This window comes from Equus caballus, chromosome 19 (assembly GCF_041296265.1).
Source record: "Equus caballus isolate H_3958 breed thoroughbred chromosome 19, TB-T2T, whole genome shotgun sequence".
NCBI classification, from domain to species: Eukaryota; Metazoa; Chordata; class Mammalia; order Perissodactyla; family Equidae; genus Equus; species Equus caballus.
In genome coordinates this window covers 2,784,805-2,810,509 of record NC_091702.1, presented here as the reverse complement: position 1 = coordinate 2,810,509, position 25,705 = coordinate 2,784,805, and the positions used below count along the sequence as shown (strand labels likewise).

Here is a 25,705-nt window from a genome sequence, read left to right as displayed (position 1 = left end):
CCTGGGTGCAGACATGGCACCACTTTGCAAGCCATGCTGTGTTAGGAATCCCACATGTAAAGTAGAGGAATATGGACACAAATGTTAGCTCTAGGCCAGTCTTCCTCAGCAAAAAGAGGAGGATTGGCAGTTTTAAAAAAAGGCAAAACTGAAGAAAATAATAAAATGAGGGTTAGCTCTTAATTTTGTATGTATTAAATTGGCAAAATTAGTCAACATAATGTCAAAGCTAAAAAAGGGTTGTATTTGAAGAGCACTGTAGGAAAAGTATCACACCCACACGTTTATTTGAGACTCAATGTGCCCACTGAACTGGTCATTAAAAATTTAGGAACAAAGTATGGAAGTGATGTTGAGAAATCTGTCAGAATGTACTTCATGAATAGTATTTACTTTTGCTTAAAATATTCCATGATTTCCCATAGTACTAAGAATTAACTTGCTTTAACTATCCCATAATATCTCATGGCACAACTTACGTTAATTCCTTTATTTTTTTCTCACAATTTAGTTCACATTCATCCCTTCTTCTCATTCATGAAATCATTCAGCTGAACAATAATGTGATTGAATTCATTCTGCTTGGGTAAACTAAGGATCCTGTAAGGAAGAAAAGAGTTTGTCCCTTTCTTGATTTTCTATTTGGGCACATTGTTAGATAACTTGCTGATTATTAGACCAGCTAGGCACATGGAAGTCCAATGTACTTCTTCCTTTTCCACTTATCCTTATCTGGCACCTGCTTCTCTACGTCCATATCCTCTAGAATGATTGTGGCTGAACTTTTGAAGAAGACCGCTATCTCTTTCAGTGAGTGCATGATCCATGTCCTTTTAATGTATAACTTTGGTAGCCTAGAGATATTTATCCTAATTCTCATGGCTTTTTAACACTCTGTAGCCACCTGTAAGTCCCTGTGCTACACAACTAAGATGAGTTATCAAGTCTGTGGTTCACTAGTGGCTGTGGCCTGGGTGGGGTCCTGTGTACATTCTTCAGATCAGATTTTTATGACCTTAAGTTTACATTTTTCTGGTCCCAACATGATTGATCACTATTTCTGTGACTTGCAGCCTTTGTTGAAACTTACCTGTACAGACACTTACGTGGTAAATCTACTCTTAGTGTCCAATAGTGAGACCATCTGTATGGTGAGTTTTGTCATGGTGATGTTCTCCTATGTTCTCATCTTGTGTTCTCTGAGAAACCACAGTTCTGAAGGAATAAGAAAAGCCTTCTCCACCTGTATCTCCCACATCATAGTGATCATCGTGTTCTTTGGTCCTTATATATTTATATAAACATACCCTGCAACCACCTTCTGTATGGACAAGAAGACACGTGTCAATTGGAAAACCTTTGTTCAACCTTCTGATTTGTACACTGAGAAATGGAGAATTGGAAAATGCAATGAGAAAGTTGTGGAACAAGAAGTTCATCTCAGATGCCAAAAGAAGAATGGCAGTTTTAAATTTTTCTTAATAGTTTGGATTGACCTAAAAGTTCATAGAGAATATGATATTCTTATTGTGGAGTTTTATAATCCTAACTTGGGGCATGAGAGTTACTTCCTTCAGGAAAATAAAGAATGTGAACACATAAGCTGGTTAGTATCGAGTCAAATTTATGAAGGGGAAGTGACAGCACCAGGTATAGTCTGGTATGGAAGGCCCATTGCCTTAGTGGTTCACTGCTGTTTCTCTGACTTTTGCCTTCCTATTGTCACCTATGGTTTTTATCTAGTGTTTTAGCTGTTCTTCATAATGGTGACTACTGATGCTTTCTGCTTCTAGATTAACCTCCTCCCCATGCTTATCTCTACAGCCTAGCTACTTTTACTTCTTCCAAAGGGTCTCATTTATTAGACGCTTCTGTCTTGACACATTTGATCATCAACCTTCAACTTAATTGTTCTTCCTGATTCAGCAGAAAGTATCAGATTCAAATAACTGTAAAAAGTCCATGTAGTAAGGAACAAGATAAAATCTAGTAATCCTCTTTCCAATTCTTGAGCATTTACTGCAAATTCTAAGCTTGTGTTTACTTAGATCTTTCTCGAACTGTGAGAAAATTCACCGTCCTGAGGTAGGTCTTGGATCTTAGGAAGGCTGTGACTGTTGGCTTTGTACTCAGAATAGCATTCTTTTGGTAAAATCTACTTTATACTCCCAACTTGATTCTGTCTTCGGGGCAGGGGGTGGTATTAAGTGTTCTTTTGAATCATCTGAATTAATTGTAGCATAGCTGGCCCAAATTAAGGGTGATATATTAATGTGGTCTAGAAGTAGAGAGAGTAATCAATTGATGTTATTGAATTTTAAAATATTAATAGAATAAAACAATGAATGAGATAACCTTAAGAAGGATATTTATGTTTCAAAATGGCAATATTTACATGACAGTTATGAATTATAAATTTCCTTTCTGAAAAAGGCAAAACTGTGGGAACTGTAAAAAACCAGTCATTGCTAGGGATTCAATGAGAGAGGAGAAGAGATGAATAGATGGAGCACAAGTCATTTTTAGTGACGGAGAACAAATATTTATGATACTGGACTGATGGAAACATGACATAATGCATAACCCAAACCCCATAAAACTGTACAATACAAAGTGTAAGCCCTAACGTAAACTATGAACTTTAGTACAAGTGTAACAATATTGGTTTACCAATGTAACAAATATACCAAACTGATGCTATATGTCAGTAAATGGGGAAACTGAGGGGGGCAGAGAAGATATGTGGGAACTCTCTGTACTTTTTGTGAAACTTTTCTGTAAGCCTAAAACTGCACTAAAAAATAAAGTCTATTTTAAAAAGTTACGTTCACAAGGGAAAATTTGACATATCACCATGTTTTAAAATATTTTACTTGAATTATTTATACTAATTTATTATGTAATAGAAGTATATATTATTAAGCCACATATTTATACACCCAAGTTTTTTACAGTTTACTCTTCTATGCTATATAAATACCATTAATGAATATATATATAGGATTGTGTTTTCTGTATGAAAACAATCCTTAATTGAGATATTATTATATAATTGCAAGCATTAACTTAAATGATGTTACTGATCATGGATAATTTGCATATATATGCATATATTTGCATATGTGTGTATATATATGCCACATCTTCTTTATCCATTCAACCGCTTAGGCTGTTTCCATATCTTGGTTATTGTAAATAATGCTGCAATGAGCATGCAGGTGCATATATCTTTTTGAATTAGCAGTTTTGCTTTTTTTTGATAAATATCAAGAAGTGAAATTGCTGGATCATATGGTAGTTCTACTTTTAATGTTTTGAGGAAGCTCCACAATGTTAAAAAAATTTAAAAAAATCTAACTATATGCTATCTACAGTAGACCTATTTTAAATTTAAGAACACGCATAGACTGAAAATGAAATGATACAGTAAGATATTCCATGTAATTGGTAACCAGTAGAGGACAGGATGACTACAGTATTATCAAATATAAAATAGGCAATAGAGACAAAGTCATTACAAACGACGAGTCATTTCCATAGGAAATTATAAAAATATAAATATATATGCATCCAAAATCAGAGGATCAAAATACATAAAGTGAATATTGATAGATCTAAAGGGATAAATACACAGGAATACAATAACAATAGAATGTATTGATATCCCACTTACAAAAATGGACAGAACATTTAAACAGAAAATCAATAAGGAAACAACAGACTAGAATACTATTGGTGAGATGTACCTAACAGACACATCCAGAACATTCCACCAACAGTAACAATACACATATCCTTTTAAAGAGCACACAAAATTTTCTTCAGGATAGACCATATGTTAGGGCACGAAATAAGTCTTAACAAACTTAAGAAGACTGAAATCATTCCAAATATCTTTTCTGAGCACAGTGGAGTGAAACAAGAAATCAATAACAAGAGAAAATAGAAAAATTCACAAATTCATTGAAATTAAAATAAAACACTCTTGAATAACCATTGAGCAAAAGAGGAAATCAAACGGAAATTGGAAAATGTCTAAGACAAATTAAAATGAAAACATAACATACCAGGAATTATGGGATGTCCCAAAAGTATTGGTAAGAGGGAAGTTTATAGTGATTAACACCTATTTTTTCTTATTTATTTATTTGTGGATGTACATCATAATATATTTCAAATTCTGTGTAGATTACATCATGTTCACCACCTGAAAACTAATCATATTCTATCCCCTTACATGTGAGCCTAATTACCCCTTTTGTCCTCCCCGTCCTTCCCCCATGGTAACCACCAATCGAATCTCCAATGCTATGTGTTTGTTTGTCATTGTTTTTATCTTCTACTTATGACAGGGATCATATGGAATTTTACTGTCTCCCTCTGACTTATTTCACTCAGCATAATACCCTCAAGGTCCATCCACATTGTCACAAATGGCTGAATTTCATCATTTCTTCTGGCTAGTTAAAGTCAATAAATTTTTATTTAGGGAATTTTACATATGATTCCTTCCACAGCCCATCAAGCTTACTTTAGTTTCACCAAAATTTGAGTCAAGATTCATCTACACAACTGCCCTTTTACAAAGAGCCTGTGTTTTTTTTTTTTTAAGATGAAATATATCTGATATATAACGTGGTGTAAATTTAAGGTGCATATGTTAAGTTGGTATATTTATATATTATAATATGATTCCTTTAGAAAAGAAACAATTTAAAAAATGCATTGAGAACAGTGTTGTATCAGCGAATGGAAGTTTTACCATTCTGTAATGGATGTAGAGAAGTCTTTAAGAATACTTGTAATAGACATTTCAAAGAATGGTAAAAAAGATAAAAATAAATAAACAAATAAATATAACCCATGTTTAATCCACAGTTGTCATGTTAGTCAGCCCACAATTTTTTAGTTGAGTTTATTTTCTCTCCACTTGAATATGGATATACTGATGACACACTTCAAAAATGACCCACCTAGAAACTTTGGGAATTAATTTCTTCAAGAAATTTACTTTAGGGTCTTCTAAATATGAATTAAGTTCAAATCATATTCACTCCTAAGCTTCCACACCAAAGAATAGTACAGATATTTAAGATACTGTCAATACCTAAGATTAAAAAAAGTCAACTATTGGGTCTTTTATACTTTTAGGAACTCTGTATTGTAGTTCTTTCCCACAGATCTAACAAATAGTTCTGTGAGTAAAGCAAAGCACATAGTTACTTGACGAGACATTTACAATAATGTGAGTCTACAGAAAAAGCCCCATTGGATAGACCTCAATCCAAGATTTATATTTTGCCATTCTGTGTTAACATCTCCCATAATGAAGTGCTCCCATGGTTCACACTTGTACTTAGCAGCAAAGTCCTGCAATTTTCTCATGCATTTCATTTTATCCTAGAGCAAGAATGTACATTGGTATTTAGACTTTCTTGCAGCTTTCCCCTGGTTAGCTGGTTGGAAGCAATAAGGGGTGTAGGAGGAAGCCCAGAAGGAAAGCAAATACCATTGCATGACAACTTCTTCAAATAAGGTAATGGCATGGTGTCTAGGCTAAGGAAAACTGTTCCTTCCTCTCTTTCAAGGGAGAGGAGGCTACTTATGATAATCAGGAGGATGCAAGATAATTTGTGATTTCATGGTTTTCACCCTGCCCTGCACAATTATGTCTGTCTAGATCTCAGAGTCCCACTCTTTTCTTATCAGAATACTGACTTCAACAAAAAATTCCTGGTGAGGTTGCATGTTCAGTCATCTTTACAGTTCTATCATTTTTATTATAAAACCCTGGACAAAAATTAGACCATAATCTCTGTGGGCAGGATATGTGAAAACAGTGGGCATGAAAGCTCTGTGTTAAAAGTATGTCCATAAGATATATTAGATAGAGTGTATCTGGGGAGGCACGTAAATTGGATCCAATATACGCCCCTTTTTATAATTACTATGCCTTGAAATAGAAGAGGACATCAACTAAAACTATGCCAACTGGAATTGACTATTTTGCAAAGCTTACAAGATCAGAATCAAACTCCAGCAGCTGTGATCAATAATACACCCTTGAGATGAAGTAGCCTTGAAATTCATAGAATCTGAAAAAAGGGATGTATATATGTCACTAGAGTTTATTGTGAAATTCACAGTTTTACATTCCCACATGGAGAAATAGATGATCATTTTCTCAAGCTAAAGAAATTCTAAAGTTCCTGGTACAAGAAAATTAATATAAAACTAGTAATCTTAATAAAGTTAAGTAATTTATAAATAGAGATACAAGTTCCAAATAAACAAAAACACTCATTGAATTTTCTCTATGGATAAAAATACAAATAAGAGGAGAAATTGAAATCAGAAGATTCTTACTGTTCATACAATTAGCCTGTGGTGTTGATGGATGGTGACAAATGGTGATATCCATCTCCATTGCATAAACATAATCTTCATTCAAATATCACAGTCTCATTCAAATTACTCTCTTTTCTGGATTATATCAAATCTAACTAAAATAATTCATATCAGTGATGTAACTCTTTTGTTCCAAAGCCTAAAACATCCTCCTCTGGGTTACAATATTCTTTCTTTAATCAATTCTTATTTTCAAGTTCCCTACTATCAACTGCATATACTCTTATAGGCCATATAAATATATCCATATTAATTTGGGTCATCTATGCCATAATCATAAGAATCTAATCTTATGAACAAATTATTATAATTGGGATGATTCAAGAGCAAACTTAAAACTTCCTCAAAATTAGAATGGATCATTTTAGGAGCAAAAAGTAATTTTTACAAACAGAATAATATTGACTATAACCTAAATAATCAGAATCTTAGTAAGATAAAAAAGACTCCTTCAGAAGGGTGAATGTTGTCACAGTGTTCTGTCACTCTTCTAGAAGGATCTTAGTAAACATATGATAATAATTCAAGGTATAACCACTGGACATAGAAGAGAGATTATCTACATTACATGTCTTGTCCTTTACAACATGAAGCTTATATTAATTATTTAAATCTGGTCCTTTCTTTGAGTCAGGAAGAACAACCAAGTTGAAGGTTCATTGTCAGACATTATGATCCCACAGTATTTAATAAACGAACAGTTTGGAGGAAACCTTGCCAGGCTGTTGATATAAGCATATAGAAGTGTAAGTATAAATAGAGAACACAAAGAATCAATATGAGGAAGGGCAGAGATAATACTAGATCAAAACACAGTGCTATTAGGCAGGCAAGAGAGGCAGAATAAAACATATGTCTTACATGACTGTTTCTACCTGGGGCTGTCTCTTTTTCTATAGAAAGTTGAATCAATGTTAATCAGTATATGTGTTCATATTGCCTATCTTCTTGAGGAAACTATTTCTTATGCCCCACTTTAGGATTATGTTAACTATAAAATAAGAGGAAGATATTCCCTATGGACTTTTTTGATCAATCCTAATGATAAAGAAAACTTGAAACTTCTATTAATCATTTGTCACCTGAGATCAACTTCATGTTCCATATTTTCCTCATGGCATTTTTCACTTCTGCATTTCTCAGTGTATAAATCAGAGGATTGAACAAAGGAGTTCCAATTGTATAAAACACAGCTATCATCTTGTCCATGGAGAAGGTGGTTGCAGGCCGTGTGTATATAAATATGAAAGGACCGAAGAACAAGATGACCACGATGATGTGAGAAATGCAAGTTGAGAGGGCTTTTTTCCTCCCTTCATCACTGTGGTTTCTCAGAGAACGCAAGATGATAACATAGGAGAACATCACCATGACAAAACTCACTGTACAAATGGCCCCACTGTTGGACACCAAGAGATTGACCACGTAGGTGTCTGCACAGGCAAGTTTCAACAAAGGCTGCAAGTCACAGAAATAGTGATCAATCACATTGGGACCACAGAAGGGTAAACTCAAGGCCAGAAAATCTGAGCTGAAGAATGTACATAGGACCCCACCCAGGCAACAGTCACCAATGCACCACAGACTTGATGGCTCATGATGATCGTGTAGCATAAGGGCTTACAGATGGCCACATAGCAGTCAACAGCCGTGATAATTAGGATGAAGATCTCCAGGCAGCCAAAGAAATGTGATGAAAAGACTTGGATCATGCACTCATTGAAAGAGATAGTGGTCTTCTTCAAAAGGGCATCCACAATCATTCTAGGGCCTATGGATGTAGAGAGGAAGGTATGAGATAAAGATAAGTGGAAAAGGAAGAAGTACATTGGACTTCCAAGTGCCCGGCTGGTCTTGATGGTAGCAATAATCAGAAAGTTATCCAGCAAAGTCCCCAAATAGATAAGTAAGAAAGTGACAAACACTATTTTCTTCCTAACAGGTTCCTGGGTTAACCCAAGCAGAATGAACTCAGTCGCATTATTATTCATCTGCATGATTTCTTGGATGAGAAGGAGTGTGAAATGGTTCATCTGCAAAAAATAAGGGAATTAATTCAGGGTTGTATGTGTAACGTATAGTGTGATATATGATGTTATGGAATATTTTAACAAAAATAAATGTTCCTTATCATGGGCATTTTAGCTATTGCTTCTTAGTAACTCACCCCAACACTTTGTTCCACAGTTTGTAATGTGGCTCCATTTATTATTAATTTCATGATTTTTCCATATTTAATAAATTGGCATCCATATTCGGATGGTGTATCACTTGGGATTTTGGATATATCTGACTACTTTTGGAAGTTCATAATATAAATTGAAAATTATACCCCAGCCCCTACCCATAAAGAATATCTTCTTTACACATATATTTATCATTGTATATTTGTTACACATAATTCTAGAAATGTCTATTTTTTAATATATATTATGTTTCCCTTCACTGGATGCCAATTTCAAGATATTAGAGCTTGAAAAGAGAAACAGGAAGTACTTATATTCTCTAAAAATATGATGTTACCTTGTGGTGCTCTTATGATATTTAGTATTTGATATATACTAATGTAGAGAAGTGAATATTCCTTAATAGTTGGCAATATCTCAAATATCCTTATTTCTACATTTTTCTTTTTCCCATTTCTGAAAGACACCCCTTAGAGGACCCAAAGTCCCAAAGGTTGCATATAAATGAAAGAGGGGTGTTACAACTCAACAGTTCTTGTTTTCATAATTCAAGTGTTTAACTTAAACATTTTACATCTGAAGTGATTTTGGGAGGACACCACGCAGTTCATGTAGGATCAGATGATGGTTGTAATCTCCAGTAGAGTTTGTATTATCCAAGCACCTGAAAATTCCTTTGTTCTTGTAACAAACCAGAGATTCAGAGGAGGGAACGAGATATAATTTTAGACAACAAGAGTAGTGGACAGTCAGTAACTGACTTCATTCAATTTATTTCTGTCCTGGCTAAGTCAATGATGATTTAACTTTGAAATTTAATTTATTTCAATGCATATTTCTCTTTTTTCAAACTTAGAAAGGAATACTATCACTGCCTTCACTTCTTAGAAGAAAACTTTTATCTACATCTTTCTTTTCAAGATAATTTTGAAAGGGACTATATGCACTTGAAAAATTTGGAAGGCTTACGTATCTCATTGTGTTCCTCTTCAATACACTGTCTTGAAAGTTGTAAGTGGCCAAAGCACAGACTATGATAGCATAAACAGATGCAAATTTCCATTGTACATCTTTTCCTCTTGCTTGGTAAACTTTCTTCTCCTGAGCCCACTTGAAATATACCTTATGTTCCTCCAAACCAAAAACTACTCTCAGGAAAGTGCCTGGTGAAGTAATTTATATTAGGATACCAGATTTTAAAAAAACTCTCTTTGCACTATGAAACTTTTGACAAAGATCTTCAACTATGAGGAAGCTGATCCTTAGTATCATAATCAAAACAATAAGCTCATTCTTTCCTTCTTAATTTGAGAGTGATCCATCATGAAATATTTGTACTTGAAATTAAGTCCCATAATTGTGGCCACCCCTTTGACTGTATGACTTTTCATTTGTGCTATCAACCGCATTAGAATGTTCATTTCTAGAACAAGTTTATTTTATTTTATTGTTTTGCTAAGTAATATTTGCCCTGAGCTAACATCTGTTGCCAATGGTAGAGGTATCATTTTTTGTTTGGGGAAGATTGGCCTTGAGCTAACATGTGTGCCAGTGTTCCTCTATTTTTGTATATGCAATGCTTCCACAGCATGGCTGATGAGTAGAATAGGTCCACGTCCAGGATCCAAACCCACAAACGTGGGCCACTGAAGTGGAGTACATGGAACTCTACCACTTGGTCATGGGGCTGGCCGTAGGAACAAGTTTATTTATACATCTGGACATATATTGTTTAAGATAGATTAAGAATTATAAATACATATATTTTCATTAACTTATTAATAATTATGAGTTCTCATAAATATTTAATCAGCAGTTCAATCAATAGTTTTCTTCCTTCTTAGAATGTCACTTCATTTCTGACTACTTCAACTGTCCCAAAACTCCAAGACCCAGCTGCTAAGAAACCTTCTCTGGTGGCCTTCAGTGACGTCTTTATGATGAATGAAATTCTCTCTCCTGTTCCCTAAGGGCTTCTTTGATAGCTTTTCTTAGAATATTAGTTAAATTCACTTATATGTGCTTCCTCTTTAGCTTCCTTTTTGGAATAAAAATCTTTGAAAACTATGTATTCTCAGATTTTATTATCCACAGTTCAAAACTCAATGTTTTGAACAATGTAGGTGCTGAGTAAATGTTTTTAAATCGAACCTTCTCAATTACTTCTTAATATATTTATCTGATTGGTTTAGTGCTATTCTGATTACAAAATGCATTCACATCATTAATCTTCTGTGGCCTTCTATCTATTATGCATGGTAGACAGACAAACACACTCCCAATTTATAAATTCAGAAAAAAAAACTGAGATGAATTTTAAATAACTTAGTAAATCATCTCAACAATCTGGAGTAGAATATGGTATAGTCTGAACAGCACCACATGGCCATGCAAGATTTGAGACCCTGACACCCATAAAAATGATCATCTTAGCATTTAACTATTTTTTATCATGAAACCTTGGTCCTTACAGAATACGAGGAGAGCCTTGACGTTTGTCATATCCTCCTGATATTGGTTATGTTTTTGTTCATGTCTTTGTGGATGATCATATGCAGATTTTTTGAGAGGTGTTTTAACACCATTCATCAGGTTCTCAAAGGAATCTGACGCAAAAAATGTGTAACAATGATCTGAAGACAACACAAATAAAAAAGCACATCTTAATAACTATTGTACTTGCCTGAAACAAGTTTACCCAACCTTAGACTGGCTAAATTTGTCAAAACAATAATAAACAAACAATGTGTTGGATGGGGAGGTAACAGAAAAGAGCTGAAAGAAAAGCAGAGAGATAAAGGTGGAAAATAGATGAGAGTGGAATAGAGTGTTCGGTGGATCTTTCTAACCTATCCTATCTGTTTTATTGCAGTGGCCACAGTAAGAATCTTCACTCTCCTTAACAACTCTCTCTTAAACTACTCAACCCTCCGTGACTTGGTTACACTAGAATTCTATCTTTGGGAGAATCTTATTTTATGTATACACAAAATTTGCCATTTTCTGTGGGAAGGTTAACAGGTTGACCCAAGATTCTTTATCCCTCAAAAGCCCAAATTAAAGAATGATAAAAAAACACTCCCCTCCCACACATATGGGACATTACCTTTCTCCTTCATTACATAGTTTATAGCCTCCAAATTGTCATTTCTGAATTTTCCATGAGTAGTGGTTATTCAGTTTTTCAAACTAAATCTGAGATGCATGTAAACTGCAAATGCTATTCTTATGATATCATTTTAGAAACATGCAGAGATTAGTAAATCTATACTGTAACAAACAACATTATATTTAAAGCTGTCACTTGCAGATGACATTCTGCAGAAGCTATGTGAAGGTCACTACCTCTATTAACCTTTTCTCTAAGCTCTAATCAGGCATAATCTTTTCTAAGTTTTAATGCCCCTAGTGAGGACTTATCTTGCTCAGCTACCTTACATGAAAAGCATTTGTGAACTTTTTTACTCTGCCATCTCAAGAATCTGTAGTAAACCTTAGGGCATGGAATTCCTCCTTGTATCCACACACAACAATGATGGCTTTTCACATACTTTGTGCTCATAACATATTTGTTGAGTTCAAAAGACCTTTTTATTCTAAAGCTTATGTTTCATTCTATTTATTTTGCTATATTAAGAGTAAACTTTTTAAAAACATTATTCTTTTATCTGTTCCTTTATCAGAAGAAGTAGGAGCAATATAAACACACATAAAATATATTTAAAAACTAATTTGCATTATCCTGTAATGATGCCTCTCTGGGTACAAAGATGTAAATAACCTGTCACTTACCTGTTAGAACACTCTATAGTAGTGTCAAGTCTTTCCATCCCTTTTTGAAAGCAGCCATCCCACAGAATACTGGGAAAAAAATTTCCTGTCTTAATTCCTGAGGGAATATTTTGACATAATGATGTAAAATATAAGCATCCTAGAGGGTAGTATGTGCTAAAGTTTCCTTTTCTTTGCTTATCAGAAGCATCCCAAATGCTGTAATAAATTTAACTTTTAATTTGTCTATTTAGCACACAAAAGAGAAAGTGAACCCTCCTCATACTCGGTATCCAAATACAAACAAGGGTTTAGAGGTATTATGTGTGTTATGCTGAGCAAAGATATCAGGGGAAGAAGAGGAAAACATAAATGGATGGCAGAGAGGGTGATAGAGAAGAGGAAGAAGAAAAAACAGTGTCTTTGGTGGAAGAGGAAGTAGATCAGCAGGAAACTACTCTGCTCCCACCTAGTTCCCTAAATTACCCCCTGTGCATTAGGAGAGATGCTTTCCTAGCTCTCGTAATTTATTTGCAAGTACAATCCAGGGAAGGCAGTATGGTGTCCCACAATGAGTAGTTCTATTCTGTGTGCTATAGCCATCCTTCATGAAGGAACCACAGATTTATACTGAGAATTAACATGCATACTGAGCATTGAATAGATATCTCATTTTTTTAATTCATTTCTATTTATTTTGCTAATTAATGTTAGTAAACAGACACTTATTTTGGAATACACTTTATTGAAACAATGTTACTTCTCCAAATATTTATTTAATACATTTTGTGTATTAGACTCTATTTATCACCCTACATAAGTGTTATAATTTCGTTTACATAACTATTCAATGAGGTAGGTGTTAACAATGACATTTCATATAACAGAAAACTAAAACTCACAGAAGTTAAGCAGCTTGCCCAATTGCATATTTAATAAGTTCAATATGGAGATCTAATCACTCTCTTTTTCCATGGTTTGTCTTCTTTCCACACATTTTCGTGACACTAGCCCAAATTGAAAACCAGGTAGTACTAGACAGTGATGATGAGGAAAAAAATTTCTAATGGCTAGCAGTGGTATCTCAGGTTGGGGAGTTTAGAATAATAGGGCAATGATGACAGGGTCAGGTTGTCATAGGATATACAAGGGAAAATGTTCAGTAGACAGTTGGTTTTTTTTTTTTTAATTGTGAATCTCAAGTTAGGGCTGTAGAACTAGATTGGGAAATCATTACTGGTAAATGATAGTTTAAATCATGAGATTGGGTGAGGCCACCCAAAGAAAATAGGTAGTTTGGAGAAGTGGGCAAACAACAAAATGTAGAGTTTCATGAACATTTAAAAGAATTTTTGAAGACTCAAGAAGCATGCTTAAAGGATGATGAGTAAAATCAAGAAAGCACAGTGATTTGAAATCCAAAGGATTAGACTGTCAGGAAGAAGTGAGTGAATCTTCTGCATAAGAAGGCCACATGAGTACTAGTGTCTAAAACTCAGATACATGAACATCCTGATTGAAATGATGAATCATTGAGAAATTGAAAATAATAAAATGTTGCATAAAGACCAGAAACCAGAAAAAAAAATCCTATTTTATTCTTCAAACTCTTATTGAGTTCTGGAAATTGTAGATAGTCATCGAGAGTAGGGTTTGTGACTATCTTATTCTCCAGCATATCTACAATAGTAAATATTTATAAACAACAGTTCACATTGTGCTTCAAATTATCAATTTTTTACTAGGTGAGTGAATGATTAAAACAATTCAAGCCTAATTGAACATAATTGGAGTAACAATTTGTAATTACCTTTTCTGACAAATTACCTATGTAATGGTTAAAGAAATAGGTTGAGATTCTCCCTGAACTACACTAAAATCACTAATTTAGGACAGAGGTAGATGTGAGGTCAGGTCTTGGGACACAACAAATATTCCTTTAGGAATCCCTTTCATTTATGTGCCTCAACAGCATTTAGAATCAACAGCCCTGGGAGACATCAGCTGGGACATTGGAAATGTCAGGTTGTTCTTATAATAGAGTATGATATTTCTCATGCTGTGGTGTGGAATATAGCCTGCAAAGAAGGATGTATTCAACATTTGGTATATATTTGTTTTGCTATAAAAATATCTAAATACTTCTGTAGATTTCTCCGGCCTTCATCATAAGGATGCTAAAGATGAGTTATAAAAAACTACCTCATAGGCCCTGAATTGATTGTTTTTGCTGGACAGAAGTCCATTTTCCTTCTTGGAGTAACTGAAACTTGATTTTATTCTGAGAAACCACAATTTCTCCCTTTTCATTACATAAGGTATGAGCAGTGCTATTTCACAAAGATGGGTATCATTCCTGTGTGGTCAATCAGAAAGCATTCCCCCAGGCTGTAATGATTGGGTCATGTATCTATTAGCAAATAAGATGCAGTCTCAGTGCTTTGCTTGAGCTATTGAGAAAAGTCTTTTATTTTTTCTAATAGAGTTTCTGAGAGTACAGATGTGGAACTCCTCATAATCTTACCATGAGTGGAGAAAGCCTGATTGAAAATGGAACCAACACAAAATGAAGCAGAGGCAGCAGACAAGCAGAAGAAAGGGATTCTTATAATAAAATTCCAACTGTATAATTCACCCATTTCCAAAATTTCTTACTGTGTTTTATTTGATGCATTTTATATTATTGCCTTTTACATTTATTTAAATAATACAATGAATATTTGTAAGCTTACTACTATCCCAAGATGGTATCTACCTACCATTACCAATAATTGAATCAATTTTAACCTTTTCCATATCCTGCCCCCTGCCTCACCCTAAAGATAACCAATATCCTGATTTTTTAATTGTACAATTATCTTGCTTCCTAAAAACAGAATATCTTTATCACATACGTATTTTTTTAGTTTTTTCCTGGTTCTGAACTTAGCGTACTATCTGCAGACTTCTAGGAGTTGTTTTTATTTTTTCATCCACATTAATGCAACTAACTTTTATATCAGTTGTTGAATATAGTTGTAGATTCATGTTCACTTCTATACATACTCTATTGTGTGATAATTTCAAAATGTTTTCATCCATTATCCTCTCAATTAGTATTTCACTACTATGGATAGTAATTATGAACATTTTTAAACACGTCCTCTAGAAATGCAATTGATATGTTGCAGGATGTGGCAATATTCAACTTTACAAGATAATGTAATATATTTCCACAAGGAGTTCAGAAATTGCAGTCTAAACCAAAAAAGGAGAGGACTGGAATATTTATAAACAGATCAAAAAACTATACATGATGAGTGAAAGATTAAGTAGATGAATGTTCTGTACTGTTGTTACTGTTTTAATTAAGAACATGAATAAATCTGTAATACACAAAACAACCTGGGTTTATATTTTTTTAACATAAATTTAAAAATGTCAATTCTCAGCCACTTTATCTGTATCACACTGGGAATAAAATTTTTGTACACTAAAATACACTCACGTCCTGTGAAAGGAAGAGAGTTTCTTTGAGGCAGGAAGACGTCCCTTTATTTATCAATTATCACTAACATATGTGGTCTAGAAAGTTAGATATGAGGTTTATGATTATGCTTATATTAATGAGAAGCATATTTATAAAAAGATTTCCATCTACTCCTACATACCTACATTAATTGAAGATAAGTTTCAGGGGTCAAGAGTGGCTTGGCAATGAAGGAGTTAAGAGTATTGCATGACGTTATAAAATTCTTTGTTCCCTAGAATATAGCCTGGGCTCAAAAATCTAGCCAAGTAGAATAAGATCTTCTGTTTTTAAAATGATAATCAGATGTATCATGTTTGTTCTCTTATTGATTGTTAAAGAGCTCCAAAAATAGATGAACTTTCAGAACCTAGTGTCCCAAGTGGACCCAGTTCCTTCTAATGGCAGACTCTGTCTGCAGATAACTTAGCCTATAAGAAATTTCTTAAAAGAAAAGAATTTAAGAAGATGGCCTAATTTAAGATAGATTTATCTTCATCTTATTTCATAGTTTAAAAATACAATATGAAGAGGTGGGGGGAAGATGAATGCGTGAGGCACAGAAGATTTTTAGGGCAGTGAAACTCTCCATGATACTATAAGGATGGATACCTGACATTATACATTTGTCCAAACACATAGAATGTACACCAAGAGAGAACCCTAAAGTAAACTAGGGAGTTTGGGTGCTTATGGTGTGTCAATGTAAGTTCATCAGTTGTAACAAATGTATCACTCTGGTGGGTGATGTTGATAACAGGTGAACATAAGCAAGTGTTGGGGCAGGGGGTATATGGGAAGTCTCTGTATCTTCCTCTCAATTTTGCTGTGAGCCAAAAACTGCTCTGAAAAATAAAAAGTGATTAATAAAAAATCCAATATGATTTATTAGCTAATGTATACTTTTATAGACATATGCCAAGTGTTTCTCCAAAGTGTAATTTTTGGAGGACATAAGCTATATTGAGGCAATGACAATGAAGTAGTCTTCAGATTAGCCTTACTTATAGAGATTCCTTGGAATCACAGTACTTGCCTTTGGCTCATGAAGGAGGGAAGGATAAAAGTGCATTCCTTGAGGTACATGCCAATTGTGGTCAATATCTCCTGCCAACATGGACACTTGGTCTCCAAGGCTGATGCAATGCTTTAATTACTCAGAGTGCTTGGGGCCAAAATCACTTCCACACTAATAGGCACTGTCGTTTATCAACTTGCCAGTGATAACTTCTTCTAGCAACAGTTTCTTTTCAAGAGGCTTCAGAGCTGAATCCTACTACTGAACTACTGGAAATGGTTCTTACTAGCAGGCCCCAATGTCCACAACATAATAAAACATCCTCTGAAGATATTACAACTTGAAAGGTGTCTCTGTCTCTAGTGCCCTGCGCAGTCAAGAACTGTGACTGAGGCCTCTTTCCTTTATCTCCAATCCACAAGATCATGACAACTCTCTGTCTTTACACCGAACCTCTTCCTGAGATCATACTTCCCCCTCTTCTTGTCATTGAGAACATGGGCACAGCACCAATTTCACATGCACCATTTTCACATGTGTCTCTTAGAACTAAATTTCCATTGTTTATATACATGGTACCTAAGTGTACCTTTTTGCTGTGTAGACCGTTTCTCAAATTTGAGTATCTTGCAGAAGCCTTGTAAATAAGGACGCTCTGAAGTTCAGCTTCAGCCTTGGTATTCAGCCCAAATCATTCATCAGCTTAGACTTCAGAATTTGAAAGGCTGAAGAGCTAACTGCCTACATCAGTGTCATTTCTGACATCTCTGCCCTTTATAGATACAACTGATGGGTCACCACCATGTCCAACTTGCAGGATGGTACTATTGCAAACTAGTCATGATATGCAGATTCATTTTCAATATGTGAATATTTACTCTCAAATATTGGTGAACATTCTAGATATGGCTTGGAGACAATATCTCCTTATTTGTTTTATTTTTCATTTTGATTTTCTTTTGGGTGTGAAACATTAAGCAGAGTGACATTCTTACAATATAAATAATTATAATATTAAACACTTTTCCAAAAGGTGAACATAGACACGACAACCACAGCTGCAACTAACAGTAAATCACTTCAGCAGCAAGCAAATAGGATCACAAAGAAAAATAAAATTGCACAAAATTTTTCTTCCTTTATTTTTCTTAATCTAACATCTTGCTGATAAAAAATGGAATCCTATTTTTTCATCTTGCTTCAAATTAATAAAATTATCTGATAAGGCTAAAACAGTTATGAAATATTTAAATTGATATTTAATTCTGTAGTATTTAAATTGATTAAATATACGAAATTTACCTTTGAAAATATTTTTACTTTTTATTTGGTTTGGACATTTGTAGAGAATGATGACTATTGGAAAGGGTCCTGGAAATTCCTCCATTGAGATGTTGAAGAAATTTTCCAGGATAGGGCAGAAAAAAGAGGAAGAGGAGAAATGAAAGTTAAGAAACAGAACACTGAGTCAAGTAAAAAATGCACAGTCTTTGGAGGGAAGGAAAATAAACTCTTCATGAAACTACCTGGGTATTGTGCATGCTGTAGGTACCACTTCTGGTACCCACAAAGATTTCCAAAATGATCCCTTGAGTATGCGTCTCAGAAGGGCATACTACAACAGAAATTAAACTATGGCTCCCAGCTACTGGAGTAAGACTGATAACTATCAATTGCCAAGATTTGTCTCCTTGCTGTGTGGCAGCAGAGAAGGATGCTAGCACACCTGATTATATGGGGAGGTCTCTGCGATATCAGTGGTCTTTAGTAAAATTAACTCATCATGGTGATATCTGATATCATCTCTGCGGGACACATCGTGTGGGGACCTAAGCCGGTGAGAACATGGGATCAGAACTCCCCACATGATGTCCTAAGAATCCATAATAAAATGTATCTCAGATTGCAGTGCACATTGGTTGAATTTATACACATAATTTGTTTGCTTTTGGTCATCTTTGTTATTGGTGTTAACAAATTCTAACCTCAGGGCACAAGGGTTCTTGGAATGGAAAAAAAATAACATTCAAACCTCGAATGGCCATTTCTGCTACCATGCTAGTTGTCAAAACCAACCAGCTGCCTGGGTGTAAGCTTGGACAATGACCTCAGCTAACATTTTTTGTAACATCTTTTTATTTTTACTCTTTGTATTATTTATTATGTCTGATTTTTCTGTTGTAAATATGCTGTTGTACATTTTGGGACTTTTCCTCTTGCTGACATTTTGAGATGGCACTCTATTTCTTTATTTTAATTTATCGTTACCAAGTGTGAAGAATTTCCAAACAGTGCTTTTTCTTGAGAGATCCTTGTCCTAAATGAATTAAATATTTTAGAATAAAATAAAGTTCATAAAAGTAATTTTTGTTAGTGTTATAAATGCTAAAAATCAAACTTTTATATGAAGATTAGAATTTTGACATATTCTGGCTATTATTAATCTCCTTGATTGAATTTTTTAAATATTTGGAAATATTTCTTAGCTAGAACAGGCTATAGAATTCTTCCCAAAATTATATGTAGCCAACGTATTCTCTTAATATTTACATTAACTGTCAATCTATTTTCCTATTTAATTATTTGAAATCTCTTAACTGTCTTTGAGCTATTTAATACTACAGCTGTTATGACCATTGCTAACATTGGAGCATTGTACTCTTGCAAAAATAAATATATATACCTCAACTTGATTATAGCATGTCAACATGTAAAACATACATAGAGGCTCAGATTCTCAGAAATTCCCCAACTGAAATTTTTCTCTGCCTCCTGAACCCAATAAACTCATTGGAGCCCCATCCCAGAGCAGCAGCTGCAACACAGGTCTGCTTACCCAATCACAATGCTGTACCATCCTAGATGGGACAAAAGTCCTAGGGTTTTGATAACTCTTGGACATAAAAGGAATTATTGAACAGTTAAATATTCAAACATAAACATATTGGATCATAGGAAGCTGAGCTCTTCTGAGAACATGATGCTGGACTTCCTCAATCATTCATGTCTTTCCTTGAATACTCATATGACCAGAAGAGAGTCCCAAATTATAAAGCACAGGTCCTCCTCCTTGCTATAATTTCAAGAATATCACCACTTTTACTTTCTTTTTTTCCCTCTCATTTCTCCTCAGTCCTTAATTTTTCCATCTGCTGAATTTTGTTATAAAACCCTCTCTCAATTCAAACTGTGCTTGCATCACTATAAGAAAAGACAAAGTTGTGAAACAATTTTTCCATAGCTTCCTGAATTACATCGACAGATATTTTTGATTTCAATTTTTGTCTATATATATTTACCATAACATAATGAATATTTTTCCAGATAGCTGTATAGTTCCCCACCAACTTTTTGAATGATTTATTTTTTCAAGTAACCTGAGACACCACCTTAACTTTATTCCTAAATTTCATACACATTATGTTTTACTTTGAGTTTTGTGTTCAGTTTCACTGATATGTCTATTCTATGGCTAATACCACAATTTTGTAATTATTGTAGCTGTGTGTTATATTTTAATATCTGGGAACACTTTTCTCCCATTTTTTGGTTCAAATTTACCTTCCCATGTTTTGTATATTTATTTTTCAATGTGAAAAAATTTTCTAATTAAAAAGTGTATTATTAGTAATTTTACTTGAGAATTCTTTAATGTACAGCTCAACTTGTGGAGAGTTGAGATTTTTAAAATGTTGGGTATCTTTAGTATATCAAGTAGGATTAGTGATATTAGAGGAAGCAAGGCTGTGACTCACATAGGACCTGGACTAGTTTGGGTCTCTCACCCACTGGAATAGAAAATCTCATAATTCACAGGACACCATCTAGATTATTCAGAAATGCATTGCCTCAGTAGTGAAGAAAAGTTAACCATAAACTTAGCATAAACTACATATTGCTGTAGTCTCACTTAAAGTTCAAGAATAATTATATGAATGCAAAATATCTGGGAACAAAGGTAAAATTCATAATGTTTATCATCCAATCATAAATTACCAAGTATGGAGGGCAGGACCAAGATAGCAGAGTGAGTAGTCTTCTTTGTCTCTCCCCCTACAAATCTACAACTAATTGGACATTCATCAGTTAAGAAAGGATATCCATATTGCATCTCAAGATGCCTGAGAGGCCTGTGCTGCTATACATTGGAAGGCAGACAGATTTCCCCCTGGGAGGAGGAGGAGATAGGTGAAAACTCTCTGACTCCCAATCCCCGGACAGCCTAGTACCTGCAAGAGGCTCTCTTCCAGTGGACTAGCCCATAACATCACCACACATCATGGGCGGGAGTGTGCATGCACTGGCAGAGTGATGGTGGAAACAGGTGACTACAGCCCTACCTAAGCCTCCCGCAATTACACCTAAGCCGAGGGGGAAACTCCAGGGTCCTGCACCGCCGTCAGGGCAAGTCTTTGCTTGCCATTAGCAGAGAGGTCCCGTCCAGAATTCAGAACGCCAGGAAGCTCCCAAAGAGCAGAATTCCCGACAAAGCACCAGCCCACCAGCCACTTCCAGGCCCACAGACTCTGGCAGTGCCCCAGACAGTGCAGGAGGCACCCAGAGATCCCATGGGTATGCTTGGGAGCCGGGTGGAGCTCCAGTGCCTGGCTCCATGGCCCAGGGGGAAACTCCAAGGTCGCACACCACCAGCAGGGAAAGCCTCTGCTCACCATTAGCAGAGAGGTCCCGCCCAGCATTCAGAATGCCAGGAAGCTCCCAAAGAGCAGAATCCCCAGCAAGGCAGCAGCCCACCAGTCGCTGCCAGTCTCAGGACTCCAGCTGTGCCTCAGATGATGCAAGTTGCACCCAGAGATGTCATAGGCATGGTTGGGGGCTTGGTGGAGCTCCAACAGCCCGGCTCTGCAGCCCAGGGGGAAACTCCAGGGTCACACACTGGTGGTAGGGAAAGCCTCTACTTGCCATTAGCAGAGAGGTCCAACCCAGCATCAGAGCACCAGGAGGCTCCCAAAGAGTAGGATTCCGGGCAGGGCAGCAGCCTGCCAACTGCCAGTGGACTCATGGACTCTGGCTGTGTCACAGATGGGGCAAGGGCCTCCCAGATATTCCGTGGGAGTAGTCTGGGGCTAGGTGGAGCTCCAGCAGCCCGGCTCCATGGCCCCGGGGGTAACTCCAGGTTCCCACAGCAGCCTCAGCAAAAGCCTCTGCAGAACAGTAGTGGAGAGGCTCAGACTGGCAATCACAAGGCTACAAGGCCATGGGGCAAAAGTAGGACAGATAGGTGAGCTAACCACAGACTGCAGAAGATACCTATAGCTCTGCTGGGACCTATAGTGGACAAGTGAGATCTTGTGGGCTCTGACAGAGCCACAATTATTGGTGATCTTGCTCCCAGCTGCTGGGAAAGCCCATAACACTGCTGCAGACCCCAAGGAGGGAGTGTGTCTAGGTGGTCTGCAACAGTAGGCACCAGGAGCCTGAGGCCTCCTTGTGATTGCCCCCACAACAGAGGATGGACCCCACAGGACCACTGTTACTATGAGGAGGGACCCAGGTGCAGTCAGTAACAGCTGACAGGGTCCCTGGTTGGGGCAGTATAAACATCTGATCCCCACCCACACCAGTTGAAAAAAGTGGAAACAGTAACTAAACTCTATCTCTATGCAGAGGCACAAATCCATGCCATCAAGCAGTATGAAAAACATATTAAATCTCCTGAACATAAGGAAAATGAAAAGTACCCAGAAAACAATCCCAAAGAGAATGAAATCTATAACCTAAATGACAATGAATTCAAAACATCCATTATGAAAAACTCAACGGGTTAAAAGAGAATTAAGATAGACAACTCAATGAATTCAGGAGCTATATCACAAAAGAGCTTGATACTATAAAGAATAACCAATTAGAAATACTGCAGATGAAAACCACAATGGAGGAGATTACAAAAAATCTGGACTCTCTGAACAGTAGGGTCGATAATATAGAGGACACAATTAGCAATTTGGAGGATAGGAATAGAGAAGTGCTGCAGACAGAGGAGGAGAGAGAACTAAGAATAAAAAGAAATGAAGAAACTCTCTGAGAATTATCCCACTAAGTAGGAGATGCAACATAAGGATTATAGGCATCCCAGAGGGAGAAGAGAAGGAGAAGGGGGCAGAAGGCCTGTTCAAATTAATAATGGCTGAGAACTTTCCAAACTTGGTGAGAGAGTTGGAACTTCATGTGACAGAAGACAATAGATCTCCAAAGTTTATCAATGTAAGAAGACCAACCCCAAGGCATATAGTAGTGAAGCTAGCAAAAGTCAATGACAAAGAGAAAATACCAGGGGCAGTTAGGCAGAAGAAAATAACCTACAAAGGAACACCCACAAGGGCATGAGCAGATTTCTCAGGAGATACCTTACAGTCTAGAAGAGAATGGAAAGAAATATTCCAAACTCTGAAGGACAAAAATATGCAGCCAGGAATACTCTACCCAGCAAAAATATCCTTCGAATACAATGGAGAAATAAAAACTTCCCCAGATAAAAGTTAAGGGAGTTCATTGACACAAGACCTCCTCTTCAAGAAATGCTCAGGAAGAACCTCATACCTGAAAAATCAAAAAAAGGAAAGGGGTTACAATATCCAGAACAAAGGACAAGATAGAAGGAGAATAACAGAAAGTATCAGCTCTCCATCAGAACAGGTAAGCAAAAGTTAAATGAAACATTAAACATAAAAGGAAGGGAAACACCAAGAAAAACTATGATGTAGTCATTTTAACCACAAACTCACAACACAAGAAGGAAGAGGAAAAAAAATCTGACAATAACAACCTAGAAGGGAAAGAGAGAAGAGATGGAATGTTTTAATTTAAGGAAATAAGAGGCTATCAGGAAAAGGACTATATCATCTACAAGTTGTGTTATATAAACCCCCTGGTAAGCACTAAACAAATAACAAGAATAAAGGCACAAATTACAAATAAGAAGAAAGCCAATACAGAAATTTACCTACCTGAATTAGATATCCACAAATCATGGGATGAGAAACAAAAGAAATGCAAAAGAACCGGAAAACAAGAGATAAATTGGCAGCAGTAGGCCCCCACGTTTCAATAATCACTCTAAATGTAAATGGATTGAACTCTCCAATCAAAAGACACAGACTGGCAGGATGGATCAAAGGATAAGATCCAACAATATGCTGCCTCCAGGAAACACATCTCAGCCCCAAAGACAAACACAGACTCAGAGTGAAGGGATGGAAGACAATACTCCAAGCTAATAATGAACAAAAGAAACAGGTGTTGCCATACTTATATCTGACAAAGTAGACTTCAAAGCAAAACAGATAAAGAAAAACAAAGAGAGGCAGCATATGATGATAAAAGGGACACTCCACCAAGATGACATAACACTTATATATGCACCCAACAGAGGAGCAGCAAAATTTGTAAAGAAACTATTAACAAAACTAAAAGGACACATCAATAACAATACAATAATAGTAGGGGACCTCAACACCCCATTAACACCAATGGATAGGTCATCCAGACAGAAAATCAACAAAGAAATTATAGAAATAAATGAAAAAACAGAACAGATTGACTTAATAGATATATATAGAACACTTCATCCAAAAACAGCAGGTTACACATTCTTCTCACTTGCACATGGAACATTCTCAAGGATAGACCATATCTTGGGAAACAAAGCAAGCATCAATAAATTCAAGAGGGTTGAAATAATATCAAGCATCTTTTCGGATCATAATGCTATGAAACTAGAAATTAACTACAAGAAGAAAACTGGGAAAGGGGCAAAAATGTGGAGAGTAAACAACATGCTGCTGAACAAACAATGGATTATTGAAGAAATTAAAGAAGAAATCAAATATTACCTGGAGACAAATGAAAATGAACACACACCATACCAACTTATTTGGGATGCAGCAAAGGCAGTCCTAAGAGGGAAATTCATTGCAATACAGGCTCACCTCAATAAGCAAGAAAAATCTTACATAAACAACCTCAAATGATAACTAGCAGAATTAGAAAAAGAAGAACAAACAAAGCCAAAAGTCAGTAGATGGAGGGGAATAATAAAAATTAGAGAAGAAATAAAGGATATTGAAACATAAAAGACAAAAGAAAGGATCAATGAAACAAAGAGTTGGTTCTCCGAAAAAATTAACAAAGTTGATAAACCCTTAGCCAGACTCACTAAGAAAAAAAGAGAGATGTTTCAAATAAATAAAATTAGAAATGAGAGAGGAGAAATCACAACAGATACCAAAGAAATACAAAGGATCATAAGAGAATACTATGAAAAAGTATATGCCAACAAATTGAACAACCTAGACGAAATGGATAAATTCCTAGGCTCTTAAAACCTACCCAAACTTAATCAGGAAGAAATAGAGAATCGGACTGGACCAACCACAAGTAAAGAAATAGAAACAGTAATCAAAAACCTCCCCAAAAGTAAGAGTCCAGGACCAGACGGCTTCTCTGGAGAATTCTACCAAACATTCAAAGAAAATTCAGTACCTATCCTTCTCAAACTATTGCAGAACTATTGAGGAAGATTGAGCACTCCCTAACACATTCTATGAAGACAACAACACCCTGATCCCCAAACCTGACGAGGACAAAAGAAGGAAAAACACAGGCCAATATCACTGATGAGCATAGATGCAAAAATCTTCAATGAAATTTTGGAAAATCAAATACAGCAATACATCAAAAAGATTATACACCATGATCAAGGGGGATTTATACCAGGGACACAGGGATGGTTCAACATCTGCAAGTCAATGAACATGATTCACTACATTAACAAAATCAGAATCAAAAACCAGATGA

General features: G+C 35.8%; 1 non-coding gene and 2 pseudogenes across 1 annotated transcript; 1 reads left to right on the top strand and 2 right to left on the bottom strand.

Moving 5' to 3' along the window:
* On the top strand, nt 555–1,449 carry OR4C279P (olfactory receptor family 4 subfamily C member 279, pseudogene; annotated as a pseudogene).
* Nucleotides 5,155–5,284, bottom strand: LOC138919297 (small nucleolar RNA SNORA18). Its single transcript, XR_011429358.1, has one exon. It is a non-coding gene; the product is annotated as a small nucleolar RNA SNORA18 (small nucleolar RNA).
* Nucleotides 7,480–8,405, bottom strand: OR4C265P (olfactory receptor family 4 subfamily C member 265, pseudogene; annotated as a pseudogene).